An 11,344-nucleotide genomic window follows, 5' to 3' on the forward strand; every position below is an offset into this window, starting at 1 on the left:
AGAATACAGTCTTATAATTCATTTTCTGAATGCACTTATTTTGGCACATAAATAGGGTAGTCAAGTGAGACTTGACTGAAGTGTGTTTGGGTAAACAAAAGATTTGTGTGATAAGCTAAATTCTAACCTACATAGTTACATATTTTTCCTTGATGAATACAGTTGATGATGGGTTATACAATTTATTAGGAAGGTGTATTAGCAGTGAGGCACTTAGAAATAGAGAAGTTATATGACTTTAGGTTATAAAGATAAACTAAGAATAGAGAAAGGTTGTGCTTTCTAAAGTTTATGATTAGTTTATAAAATGGACACGTTAGGCTCCCACAGTATGGCCGGCGACATTAGCTAGCGCTCGCTCTGCTCTCTCTAACGGGGAAACAGCGGACTGCAAGAGACTGAGCTGTATCTGCCTCTACTTCCAAGACACTCACGTTCAACTTTAGCTCACGAAAAAAAAAAAAAAGCTGGGAAAATTTTATTAACCCTTTTTTAAAAAAAGTTAATGTAAAATTATAGCAAAAAAAGAACCTGAACTTTAGTAACACAGCTGGAACAATCTGCAGCAGCGGCGGCAGCGGCGGGAGAAGAGATTTAATTTAGTTGATTTTCTGTGGTTCTTGGTTGTTCGCTAATCTCACAGTGATGGAAGCTGCACATTTTTTCAAAGGAACCGAGAAGCTGCTGGAGGTTTTGTTCTCTGACGCAAACCAAGGATCTGGGGATCTTCGCACCATCCCAAGATCCGAGTGGGACATACTTTTGAAGGATGTGCAATGTTTAATCATATGTGTGACAAAAACTGACAAGCAGGAAGCTTGTGTACTCAGTGAGAGTAGCATGTTTGTCTCCAAGAGACGTTTCATTTTGAAGACATGTGGTACCACCCTCTTGCTGAAAGCACTGGTTCCCCTGTTGAAACTTGCTAGGGATTACAGTGGGTTTGACTCAATTCAAAGCTTTTATTCTCCTAAGAATTTCATGAAGCCACCTCACCAAGGGTACCCACACCGGAATTTCCAGGAAGAAATAGAGTTTCTTAATGCAATTTTCCCACATGGAGCAGCATATCGTATGGGATGCATGAATTCTGATTGTTGGTACTTGTATACTTTGGATTTCCCAGAGAGTTGGGTAATCAATCAGCCAGATCAAACCCTGGAAATTCTGATGAGTGAGCTTGACCCAGCGGTTATGGACCGGTTCTACAGGAAAGATGGTGTTACTGCAAAGGATGTCATTCGTGAGAGTGGAATTCGTGACCTGATACCAGGTTCTGTCATTGATGCCACACTGTTCAACCCTTGTGTGTATTTAATGAATGGAATGAAATCGGATGGAACTTATTGGACTATTCACATCACTCCAGAACCAGAATTTTCTTATGTTAGCTTGAAACAAACTTAAGTCAGACCTCCTATGATGACCTGATCAGGAAAGTTGTGGAAGTCTTCAAGCCAGGAATTTGTGACCACCCTGTTCGTAAATCAGAGTTCTAAATGTCTCACAGTACTTTTTTCGCCCCAGAAGATTGAAGGTTTTAAACCTCTTGATTGCCAGAGCGCTATGTTCAATGATTACAGTTTTGTTTTCACCAGTTTTGCTAGGAAGCAGCAACAGCAGAGTTGATTAAGAAAAATTAAGAAAAAACACAAAAAGAGAACACACATAGAAGAAGGCGGTGGCTGCTTTTTAGATATTGATAGCAAGGGCCATGCTTTCCATAACCACCACCTTGTAGTTGCAGAAAGCCCTAGATGTGATGATAGTGTAATCATTTTGAATTGTATGCATATTATATCAAGGAGTTGGATATCTTGCATGAATACTCTCTTCTGTGTTTAGGTATCCCATGCCATTCTTGCTGTGAAATTGAAGTGCATGTAGAAAAAACCTTTTACTATATGAAACTTTACAACACTTGTGGAAACAATTTAATTTGGTTTACGCACAGTGTAATATTTCTCCAGGTATCATCCAAAATTCCCCACAGACAAGGCTTTCGTCCTCATTAGGTGTTGGCCTCAGCCTAGCCATCTGGGACTGTTCTATTAAATTGCTACCAGGATTTTGCATCTAGTTACCTCCACTTTCTAGAACATATTCTCTACTAATGTTATTGAAACAAATTTCTACTTCATACAGATATTTTTCCAGCACCAATCAAAGTTCTTCTTCCACGAGTCGAGTCCTCTAAAAAAATGACTGCAGTTATCCATTTTGTGTATTACTATCTCACTGCTTCCTATACTTGTGTGACTTTAATTGATCCATTCCTCACCATAGTGTCTCCCTCCCAACCACACCCCCTCCATAAAGCAATACACTGTTACACTGTGGGTTTACACTAACCTTATACCCCAGAGGGGGAATGGGGGGGATGGACCCTGGGCTTAATTTTCTTTTAAGGTCAAGGGAGTCTGACATTTTTCGTTACCATGAGCTCTTTTGGAATAAGCTGGTGTTGATTAGCAAAGAAGGTGTGGATTGATACTAGGGAATATTGGCTGTATAGAATAGAATAGAACTGTATGGAAACTGTATGCCATTCTGTGCCCCCCATTAAATAAGGTTAGCTTCTCATGAGTACCATGCCTTTATTAACTTGCTAAGTGGTAGTATAAAAGAATTATCACTAAATTTGTTAGCAAGGAGATTTAAGATAAAGGTTGTATTGGATTCAACAAGTCAAGCCAGCTCAGATGATTCACCTTAACTTTCACTTTCGTAGCCATTCCCACTGATTTCTATTAAGGATATGCCATAAACTTTGGTTTAAAGCAGAATCGATGTCTTTGCCATCTTGTGACTTAAAAACCTCTGTGACTTTGTGATGCATGTGATAGTGTTCTGACGGCGCCTCTTACTGGTATTTCTTTCACCATGGAGTAGCATCAAGTGATGAATAAGAACTATTCAGGTTATTCAAACATAATACACAGTGAAGCAGAATGCTATCCATAAAACATAACATACAAAATTCCAAAATGGTCAATGGGAAATGACTAGAAATACAGGCTTAAAAGAGTTGGCATCTTTTAGCTGTATTTGCTAATATGGACATTTAAGCAGTTGAGAAAAGAGGAAAGTTGACTCAATTTTAAATTTCTTCTTGTCCTCAAACAATTTTTGATTCTTTCTGGATTGATGCAGTGACGTTTTTGTATTTATAAATGAAACACTTTTTTTTAGTGTTTCTAAACATAAATTCTACTTGGTTTGAAATCAAGTGGTTGGAACACTTTTGACTTTTAAACATGTTGTTGATTCAGAGCTTCACTGAAGAAGCTTTTAATCAATGGATCAGTCCGATTCTGTAATTAGCGCGCAGTACCTAATGTTTTGGTGCTATTATGAGGACCAATGCTCAAAGTGGATTTTGTTCTTGAACAGTGTTCCAGTAGATTTGATGAACATTTATTGGCTTGAGGTCTGATTCCCCCCCCCCCCCCGCCCCCGTTAATAGATTTAAGATTTCCATTTAATGTAGAAAAACTGCACAAATTTGTATGGAACAAAGCCTAGAAAAATGAAAACAATAGATTGAATAGTAATCTAAATTAATCCCAGTGTATATAATAGAGGAGGGAAAATTTTGGTGCCATAATTTCTCTCTTCATTGTGTTGGACTTAAATCAGTTGAAATGTATTTCTGTACCATAATTTAAGCTTCAGTAAAGGTTTGCTTAATTCATTATCTAGTGACATTCAGAAAGTTTTCTGTTGATGTATTTTTTAAAATTGTATACATGACCAAATACTAAACACTTAAGTTTTTATAATTAATTGAGTAAATCAGTATTTAATGATCATTTTGTAAGATTTATGGGAGCTGTCATAAAGATAAGATCTTTAAGATCCTGGGAGAACAGATTTAAACATTTTTTTGTTAGTGGCTTCGCACCTGAAGCTCAAAGGAAATCATCCAGGCTATATACCAGGATACCACAGAGTAGAAAGTGTATAAGTAGTAAGAATAAGAATGCTAGAGTTTGGAGCTAGATAAGTGAAAAGTTTGGAGGTGGAATAGTCTAACATTTATTATGAAATAGGCTCTTGATGGTGGGGTGGGGCAGTGTTTAATTCATGGTTATTTCTATTAACTAGAACAGAGTTATAAGCTTTTGATCATTTTGCCATGCAGGTACATATCTCATCATCAGGCAGAATTTCAGTTCTTCAGTCTCATCTACAATAAGCTAAAAACTGGAATCTTACAAAATGTGTATTTGGATCTTTCTCAGAATGAGCTTGTCAGACTATTGTCCAAAATCTGAGTTAAAAAGGGTTGAGAACATTTATTCATAGCAAGCCATATAGCATTATTTAAAAATTACAAAGTTTTAAACTCTGCCTTTCCAACTTTATCATAAGTATATTGAGGACAAGGCTGTATCCTATCTCCCATAGTTTCTAGAAGAAATTTTGCGTTATAGGTTCTGTAAAGATTGGATAAGTGAATAGATATCAATTCTTAAGAAACCACATAGCAATAAAGTGTTTGCTATGTAATCTTACATATTATCTTCATTCACTGATTGAACACTATTATATGAAAGACACTCTGTTAGGGATACCTTAAAGGCATCTAAATTATACACAGACATTTCTTATATTCTGTTAGTAGCTGAAATATTTTCTAATGCATCTTAATTTTTATTGCTTTATTTCTGTGATCCTAAAAGGGGAAAATAAAGTGCTCTACTTGTATAGCTTATATCTTAAATACAAACCATAATTATATTATTTTTTCGCTATTTTTGTTTTTATTTTAATTTTTTTACAAGTTAGACATTTCTAATAACTGACTCTAATGTGCAGTCTTTGCATCATTTCTCAGATAAAGCACAGGACAAGAATTAATTTCCCACAGCTTTAATATCTCACATAACATATTAAACACTTATGTTTAGATTTTATGTCTTCAACCTCTTAGTCCATCTATTACACTGAAGTCTGAGATATTTGTGAAAAAGTAGAAAAATAAAAATAGAATGGGAATATTATCCCCTCTATATTTTAAGAAAACTTATGATGAAAATAAACGTATCCTTAAACATATTTCTCTTTTAATTTGATCATTGTTGTTTGGAATCCACTATGTAGTGACTGATTTTCAAGCTATTATGATTTATTTCTTTTTCATCTTTCATTTGTAGGAGTGTGTGGGTGTGATATTAAAACAAGTTATTGTACATGGAATTCTGGGCAGACAACATTTTATGAAACTGCTGTCACCTAAATGAATACCAATGCTTTGGGCAAAATATAAACAAGAAATGTTCTAAAGGGGTATGAGATAGAAAAATTTATATTAAAAATGCTTATATTGACACTCACTTCAACAAGAGGAGGTTAGAACATTTCTAAGCCAGCATGCCCAAACCAGTTTTTGCTGAAATGATTTTCACCATATTCACATCTGGTTCATTTAATGACGTTTGCAACTGTTACACTTTTGGCACTGACATTTTATAGTAGTACACATCTCAACGCAGAATGTCATTTCCTTCTTTTTAAAGGAATCATTTAAAGTTGTTGTTGTTTTTGTCCTATTTGCTTTAACTTCACGTCTTAAATTTCTCTAAGCGCTAAAATTTTGCTTTTTATTTTTTTGGAGGTAGAATCTCTAGCTAGCATTACATTGTTTCCCGTTTCTGGTTTGCCATTCTATTTTCAATGTTCATATACCCTGTGAATGTGATTTGTCTCAGCATGAATCATCATACTTATTTCAAAGTCAACTTCCTTTATTTTTCTTTCAAGACTTTCAGTGTTTCTAAGAATCTGCCCAGCAGGGAATAGTATTTTATCCAGGTTCTGTGGTTTGTTGCTTCATCTGACAATTTCTGTGTTTACACAATGAGTGACATTCAGATGGAGACTGGAAATATTCTCCTAATTTGGGTTGAGTTTTCCACTCTTTTCTTCTTTCAGAGTACAAATAAAAACTTAAATGAGGTTCAAATAACTCTAAAATAATAAGTTAACAGAGGTATGTTAGATCACCAGGTGACGCAGGAGTAAAACTGTTTAAATATAAAACACATGGGAAAATTGCAGAAAAAATGATAGTAGAAAGGCATAGTTTAATTGCATTGATATTACTTTCTAGTATAAACTAAGTCTTCAAGATAAAGAATATGAAGGTATACACGAGTCAGTGAGAGTGCCAAAGGAAATGATTTAGAGAGTGATAAACAAAGAGCATTTTATAAAGGAAGATAAATTATAGGCGTTAAGTGAAGTTTTAAATAACACAAATGGTTGTTGATGAAACCTAGGTCTCTGTAATTTCGCTGTCTCAGGGCTATTTACTGAACTAAGGTAATTGAAACTTTTAGTCTTGACTTTGCCTCATTCTAAACAAGTTATTTGAAGAAATATACGTGAATCAAAATGAGCCTTAATCTCTTAATCACATAACGATTACAGTTGTTTTGTATATTGCACCAGTTTTAGCAATAATTAAATGAGAAAATACAAACACATTGAAATGAACAAACATAATTAGATCGATATAGTCATTGCCATTATTATCACAATACTATGACCTTTATCCAAGTTTCTTACCAAGGTCTGTCTGCCTGTTACCTGGTGCACAGGTGGGCAAGACTCCTGGGACCCTTGGCGTATGGTACCAAATCCAGCAGCCTCCATTGAGGTACTCTTGTTCATGGATGGATGCCAGTTGTTAAAAGCAGAACAAAAAGGAGGCCACCATGATACTAATGTCGCTCAGATCTGTTTGTTAATGAGAAAATTTTGGAAAGACATTTGAAGGGGATACATGAGAGCAGATAGAATTTTTTAACCCCTTATTTTATCTCACTGTAAAACAAAAACTCTGAAGCAAGAAAAGGTACTTTCTACCACAGAGCTGACCCCAGCCGTCTCACGTGCTGCGTTTACCTACGCAGCCGCCATGGCTGCTGCCGCTGCCGCCCGACATGCTCAGGTGCACTGGTACCCTTCCTCTGATACCACCCAGCAAGGATGGAACTATCGTCAGTTCTGTTAGCTCTTCAGTCTTGTCACCACAGCTCGAAGCCCCCGCCGCAGTGGGGAGGAAGCCACCCTGAGCTTCCACTGCCCCCAGGTGGCCGGTGCAGAGCTGCTGCTTCCCTCCAAAGACTGTGAGTCTTAAGCCTGACTCAGTGGACTGTTTTCTTCCTTTCCTTTTCCTCAGCCCTGTCCTGCCCCAAAGCCCCTCTCCACGGCCTCACGGCAGGATTCGGGGGGCTTCTCGCCGGGACATCCAGACCCAGCTCGGAGGTCTCACTGGGACTGAGCAAGGCCTGACCTCCCGTGCAAATTTGCTTCCGTAGCCCCGCCTCAAAGAAATGAGGCGTTTCATTTTGCACGTTTTCCTGGAATGAATTAAGACCCTTAAACTGGTATATCCGTGAGCGTAAAGTTTGTTCTCACGTTCTGTCACCATAGCAACAAGTCGTGCCCACTAACGGTTCCTCATTCCCGGTCCCTGTCCCCGCATCCCCTCCCCTGCACCCACCCTGCTTCAGTGAGGACCAAGCCCTGCAGCCAGTTCCGCCCGGCGGCTGGCGGCCTCCGCCACCCCACACACTTCCAGGCTCAACAGGAAGGACCACCGAGCCACACAGAGCGTTTTCTTGATCCTTTCAAACTGGGGTCCTCTGCTTCCTCCCCCTCAGATGGGCCAGCAGTCATTAAGAAAACCCCTTCTCTGCCCAGTTTCTCTTCTCTCTCCAGGGCGCACCCCAGCCCTGCCATGGGTCCTCATTCTTTCCAAACTTCAAAACCAACCAAAAAGTGAAAGTATTTTTGTACCCCGTGTAACAAAGTAGTTTTGCTACATAAAGGATTTTTCGTGTGTGTGTGCAATTAATTATTGAAGAGACCTCGTGCGCCCTGTCAGGTAAGTTTAACATTTTAGATTGAGGCATAAAGAAGAAAAGGGTTTCCGTTCTCCAGCAGTGAGCCTTAGCGTCAGCCGTTCGTTTAAGTAAAATGAAGGAAAAATTGTGCAATTTTTTCGTTTCGTGAGCGCATCAGTGCATTGCCTTTGGCCGCAGCTGTGGCTGTCTTGCCGTTTTCAGACTTGGGAGACGAGGAAGCTGTTGTAATTGCTGATCCTGTGAGAATGTGAAACTGGATAATATATGAAATGCAAAATTAAAAAATCATCCAAAGGAAAAAAAAGAAAAGAAAAATAGGGTACTTTCTAAGAATTAAACAATATATATTTACCTAAGGCTGGTCAAGAAAACAACCTGGACAAAATAAACACAATTAATGTGTAGGAGATGTCTGTCCCATGGGTGCAGACATTGACATCTCTAGATCAGATGTATCCCCATCATGGCGATGACGTCTCTGGCAAAGAGCCTTGATCTCATTAGCATTTAAAATTAATTCCCCTTGCTTGAACCTTCAACTAAGTGCTTTTTCTTTTTTTTGATCAACACAAATACTCTAGTCCTATTTCTGACTACTGCCAGGTTTTTAATATTCATCTTCATGAAGTTCATTTTGAATGCATATATGAGAAATTTTGGATCAGAGACAGATTTCTTATGAAATACCACACAGTAAATTGTAAGTGTACTGGCTCCTCTTGCCCTAGTGGTTTTGCCTAGTGTGGTGTCATGGGACTAAGGTCAACTGTCCTACAGGAGTAGCCAGATACCCCATAGGCTAAGAATGAGAGAGAGGATTTCTTAATGCTTACAAAGGGGAAGAAGACGGTTGTTCTCCTCCCTTCCTAAAGGGTCTCCTAGGAAACATGAATACCCTGAATTCTAACTCCAACTATTTGGTATACATGTAAAATCTCTCCGAGACCCAGACAGACCCTGGAGTCTCTGGCTTTATGACATGTAAATACTGGACAGATATTGTTCCAGTCTTCCTGATCCCTGGTTTTAACTTAGGTTCCTTCTCCTGGCTGTAACAGAAAGGGACAGAGAAGTTTTATTAACCATTTTGATCAGAGAATTTAACTAAACAAATGGCTACAGATATAAGTTTTAGAGTATGTGAGGCTGTTTCTTGGAAAGAAGCATTCTTTTCTATATAAACATACTATATAAGCTATATAGTATATATGTTTCCTTGGCCCAGAAGCTAGTGCTTTTTGAAGGAGCACAGAAAAATGTAGTGAGGTTTTATTTTCCTAAAGTTTTATATTAATAATTTCAGAATATAGGTTTTATATCAATGTCAATGAGTTTTGATAACATAAGTTCCACCTGTTAGAGAAAGAGCCCCCATTCTTGTCAAAAACCAAATATCTGACTTCACGATGGTGAAGCAAAGATACTGCACAGGGAAAATTTACCCATCGTAAATGTCACCTTGTCAAACCAAATAACATACATATCAACTTATAAGTTCTACCACCAGTGGACCTGATTACTATTTAAGACAGCAAACTTTTCCACTTTTTTATTAAATAATTCCAATACATATAGTTGGGTTTTTAAAAATATTAAATAAGTATTATGTTGCATACTTTATATAGATGGTAAACCATCTTATATTAAAAATATGAGAAAATAATAAAATTGTATCTTTATGGCTTCAGGAGGTTTAGTAGATTCGACTAAGCTATATTTTCAACAAAATTGGCCACTTATGTTACTAGACACTTTTTTAGTGTAGAGAATACAAACATACAGCATTTTTAATTTAAATAATTTAATCATTTTTACAATGAAAAAATGTTCAGTATCTTAAATTTTGATGTCTTTTAATGAATTAATTTAGTAATAACATTACTAAGTAATATAAAGTTAAAAAAAATAGTATCTATAAGTCTTAGAAATGCAGTAATGGCCAAATTATGTGGAAAATTTGACATAGATCTTCAGGTAGTTTAGATAATTCTCATTTACATATGTTAAGATGAGCAAAAAAAGGCATGTAAAAAAATTATTTTAAGAACATAATTAAACAAAGAACATAATTAAAGACCATAATTAAACAAAGAAAAGTTATTAATTAGTCTGCAACTGAAATATATATTTGAAGAATTAGGTCAAATTAAATCAAGACACGGTGTAATAAATATTTTAGAAAACATGCCTGTCATGTAGAAATTATTGCTGACGAAGAAAGTTACTTAACTTAAAATTAAAATAAAGCAAAAAATTTAAATAGCTATAGGAAAAAATGAATTTAGCAGATCTGCTAGTTTACATTTTCATGTGTGCCTTGAAGAAGGAAATCTTTATCTTTAGTAGTCATTCCTACCTTGAAAAAGGAAGCAGGGAAGACAAATATGTCTACATCAGTCAAATTGATAAAAAGTCAAGCTGTGAAGTTTAAATTGGAAGAAGCTAAACATATTTCTTTTTTTAGTGACCATGAAATTGAAGTCAACTTTTCTTTTAAAAAATTAGACTCAGTAAATATGTTGAAGTCATAACCTAGATCTATACATTTTCTAAAACTCTTAAAATGGACAAAACTCATGGAAAATCCATATTCAGCTTTTTACCAAAAGAGGATTTTCTCACAATATGAGAAAAGTGTCTGCACACTGAAGAAGATAAGCCATTCATCTGTTATTGTGATTTCTGCTCTCATATTTTCTATGGTATGTTGAGTTGCAACTAGCTTTCTATGGCTTTTGTTTATTTTGCTTATGTCTTGGTTTGTTTTGTTCATGGTATAGTGGCATACATCACAAATTAATTTGTAACTAAAACATATCACTGTCACTCTTTAGAACAGTGAGGTTAGAGGATGCTAAAAGCTTCTGAAAGAGACAGGTTCAGGGATAATAATTCTATAAAAGCATGTGAAGCAGAAGCCATAAGATTTCTCAAAACAGTGTTAAATGCTAGAATAAAATATAGCAACATGTTCAAATTTCTGAGGAAACGTGATTTCCAGCCAGAATTACCTATACAGCAAATGTATTAATCAAACATGGACATAAAAATATTTTTAAGCCTAAAACAACTTAGAAAATTACTCTTATGTATACTTTCTTAGGACACAGTTTGAAAAAAAAATAATAAACAAGAACACAGGAAATACTGTCTACAGCACTGTAGAGATATCAAGTGAAGTATAAGATTAGAAATCTTACCTGTGATCAAAGTGCATCTATCTGTAGAATGTGCTGTAGAACATCTATCCTACACTATAAAGGACTCCAGGAAGTAATGCTTATGGAACTAAAGGGTTTTTTTTTTAAATTTTTTTTAACATCTTTATTGGAGTATAGTTGCTTTACAATGGTGTGTTAGTTTCTGCTTTATAATAAAGTGAATCAGTTATACATATTCATATGTTCCCATATCTCTTCCCTCTTGTGTCTCCCACTAAAGGGGTTTTTAAATAGGTTTCTATTTAA

The 11,344-nt window shown here is 36.2% G+C and overlaps 1 pseudogene; it reads left to right on the forward strand.

Moving 5' to 3' along the window:
- The first annotated feature begins 645 nt into the window (after positions 1-645).
- LOC117309405 (S-adenosylmethionine decarboxylase proenzyme pseudogene) lies at positions 646-1,629 on the forward strand (annotated as a pseudogene).
- Positions 1,630-11,344: the final 9,715 nt, after the last annotated feature.

The sequence above is a fragment of the Tursiops truncatus genome, chromosome 1, assembly GCF_011762595.2.
Source record: "Tursiops truncatus isolate mTurTru1 chromosome 1, mTurTru1.mat.Y, whole genome shotgun sequence".
Classification (NCBI taxonomy): Eukaryota; Metazoa; Chordata; class Mammalia; order Artiodactyla; family Delphinidae; genus Tursiops; species Tursiops truncatus.